The sequence below is a fragment of the Carlito syrichta genome, unplaced genomic scaffold (genome assembly GCF_000164805.1).
Source record: "Carlito syrichta isolate Samal-C Ts95f unplaced genomic scaffold, Tarsius_syrichta-2.0.1 Scaffold315835, whole genome shotgun sequence".
Taxonomy (NCBI): Eukaryota; Metazoa; Chordata; class Mammalia; order Primates; family Tarsiidae; genus Carlito; species Carlito syrichta.
In genome coordinates, this window is record NW_007259931.1 from 596,930 (window position 1) to 600,332 (window position 3,403).

General features: G+C 36.0%; 1 protein-coding gene across 5 annotated transcripts in view; it reads left to right on the forward strand.

Moving 5' to 3' along the window:
* The window catches only part of CRYZL1 (crystallin zeta like 1), a 46,093-nt gene that overhangs the window by 26,405 nt on the left and 16,285 nt on the right, over positions 1-3,403 (forward strand). The window lies entirely within an intron of this gene.

The window sequence follows — 3,403 nt, forward strand, 5'->3', positions numbered from 1 at the left end:
CAAAAAAAAAAAAAAAAAAAAAGCCCATTTTGAGATACTAATATGCACTTACTAAATTGACAAATTTTAAAAATCTGACCATCTTAAATGTTGGCAAGGATGTAGAGCAATAGAACCTTTTATGCACTGGAGTGTTAATTGATAGAAATGTGTTGGAAAATCATTTAGCAGTATCTAATAAAGGTAATGATGTATATACCCCAGACCTAGTAATCCATTGGCAGTTATGCACCCTTGAAACTTGATGTGCACCAAAAGACAAAAGACATTACAAAAGTTCATAGCAGTGTGACTTGTAATAGTTAAAAAATCTGAAAAATGCCTAAATGTCCATTACCAGGAGAATGAATAACTAAAGATATTTGTAGAAAGAATTTCTGCTCAGTAGTGAAAATGAATAAATTAGATTTAATCATATCTAGGTGAATGAATCTCACAAACAGTATTGAATAAAAAGAAGCAAATTACAGAAGAATATAAACAGTTCCATCACTTATTTATATAATGTTCTAAACTATATAGAATTACTCATATAGTGTTTAAGGATGTGAAGAAAAGGCAGGGGATGGAAAGTGAAGTAGAGGTTACTTTTGTCAGCAAGGGAGGAAGATATGATCAGAGAGAATACACAGGACTCCCATGTGTACATTTCTGCCAATACATATTTCCTGTGCTGGGATTCATTATGTTGTTCTCCATACCATAGCTATAGGTCTAAAAATATTCTTTCATATTTTTGAACATAATTTAAATTTTTAATTAACTTAATTAAATAATACATAATTAATTATGTATTATTTAATTACTTAAGCGTTTTCCCAGGTTTTTTCTTAAATAATATAATTCCTAATCAGACCATTTGGAGACAGAAGCCAATTTGAATTTTGGTACACCAAAAATAGTAATCCTACTCAGTTCAGTTCATGCAGTAAACTGAACTTGGCTAACAAATCTGAGGCATTCATTTCATTTCAAAAATTATAAATTTTAAGTAATTTCCAAAAAATGACTTTCACTGTGTCTAAAATTTTCAAATAATACTATATTATTTTGTTAAAAATTAATTTTCAGGCCAAATGTGGCTCATGCCTGTAATCTCAGCACTTTGGGAGTCCAACATAGAAGGTCTACTTGAGCCCAGGAGTTCAAGACCAGCCTGGACATCATAACAAGACCCCATTTCTAAAAACTATTTAAAAATTAGCTGAGTGTGGTGGCATGCACCTGTAGTACCAGCTACACAGGAGGCTGAGCTGGGAGGATCACTTATGACTAGGAGATTGAGGCTGCAGTGCTGCAGTGAGCTATGATGGTGCTACTGCACTCCGGCCTGGGTAACAGAGGCCCTGTCTCAAAAAAATAAATTTCTTTCCTTTTTTTCTTTTTTTGAGTTGGAGTCTCACTCTGACACCCAGGCTAGTGTACAGTGGCACACTCACAGCCACCACAGCCTCAACCTGGTGAGCTCAGGTGATCCTTCCACCTCAGCCTTCCAAGTAGCTGCAACTACAGGCACGCAGCACCATGCCCAGCTAATTTTTTGGTTTATCATAGAGATGAGGTCTCGCCAAGTTGCCGAGGCTGGTCTCAAGCCCATGGGCTCAGGCAATCATCTCACCTCAGCTTCCCAAAGTGCTGGGATTATAGGCATGAGCCACTGAGCCTGACTCCTTTTTTTTTTTTAATCGTTCTTTTCCTTTTTCCCCTCTTTTTTAGAGATGAGGCCTTGCCATGTTGCCTAGGCTGGTATTGAGCCCCTAGACTCAGGCAGTCCTCCCACCTCTGCCTCCCAAAGTGCTGGGATTACAGGTGTGAGCCACAAAACCCGGCTAACAATAATAATTTTCAAAAGACACTTTTCTAGAAATCTGAATCCTGTGCTTACATGTATATTAAGCCTAAATATGAAGCCAAACATGTCTATTCCTTTGAAAAACAAAGCTGTTTTTCAAATACCATGCAGTGAAAGTCTCTAATCCATAGCTATTTTGATATTGTACAATTTAAAAGTTGAGTACTACCACTGGCTCCTTTATAGGAAACTACCCTATTTTTGGCTCCAGAGTTTCTTTGTATAGCCCTTATTTCCCTGTTCCTTTGAGAACTCTATAGATACGAAGTCAACTAAAATATTTAGTTTAGATTCCCAGGCTTGAGTTTTTATTAAGTAACCAAAATGAAATTGCTATAGAAGATGAACAATTTAAAAATCAGCAGCAATAAAACAAAGTCCATTCCTTTAGGCATTGTTGCACTCTGGAGAATTATAACATGGATCAGAAGGAGAAAAGCAAATTAGGATATGAGTTTCCTGCTATAAACCTTAAGCTATAAAATTCAACACAGACAAACCACACAAATGACCTTTCATGTTTTGATTTATTTGTAAATCAGAAGGATGAATTATAGTCCAGAAATCTACCAAAGTATATAGAGAAAACAACTGCAGATATTCCTTGAGAAAGAAAACACAATAAAGTGTTTCTTTAAAAGGAGTACTTTAAGAATGACCACTAGCACAGGAAAGGAAATAGTAGTGTGCAGAGACAGCCTGCAGATTGTAAGAAAATATTTGCAAGCCATACATTTTATAAAGGGATAATATTAACACTATATAGGGAAGAAATACTATAACGTTCAAAACTATACAGAATTACTCATATAGTGTTTAAGGATGTGAAGAAAAGGCAGGGGATGGAAAGTGAAGTAGAGGTTACTTTTGTCAGCAAGGGAGGAAGATATGATCAGAGAGAAAAAAAATGGGTAAGGAACCTGAAAAGACACTTCTTAAAAGAAGACATACAAATGGCCAACAGATATATGAAAAAATATTCAACATCACTAATCAGTTGGGAAGTGCAAATTAAAACTACAGTGAGATGTCATCTCATACATGTCAGAATGGTTTTTATCAAAAAAATGAAACATAAATGTTGGCAAGGATGTGGAGAAAAGGGAACCTTTGTGCACTGTTAGTGAGAATGTACAACCATTATAGAAAACTGGAGGTTCCTCAAAGTTTAAAAATAGAATTACCACATGATCCAGCAACCCCACTTCTGAGTTTTTACTCCCCCATTTTTTTTTTTTTTTTTTTTTTTTTTTTTTTGAGTCAATATACTCTGTCACCTGGGCTGAAGTTCATGTGCACAATCATAGCTACCACAGCCTCAATGTTGTAGTGCCAACATTTTGAAAAAGAGGGAATAATTTAAGTTTCCCTGAAACTGCAGGGGGAAATTTTCAGTATACTACAACTCTGTTTTAGTTCCTTTTGGTTTTTTGTGATTGTTTAATGAGAGAGAACTCAGCACTCAGGAAATAGTAGCTTAAATAAGTCTGTTCAGCCGGGCTCGGTGGCTCAGCCTGTAATCCTGCGCCTTTGGGAGGCTGAGGTGAGTGG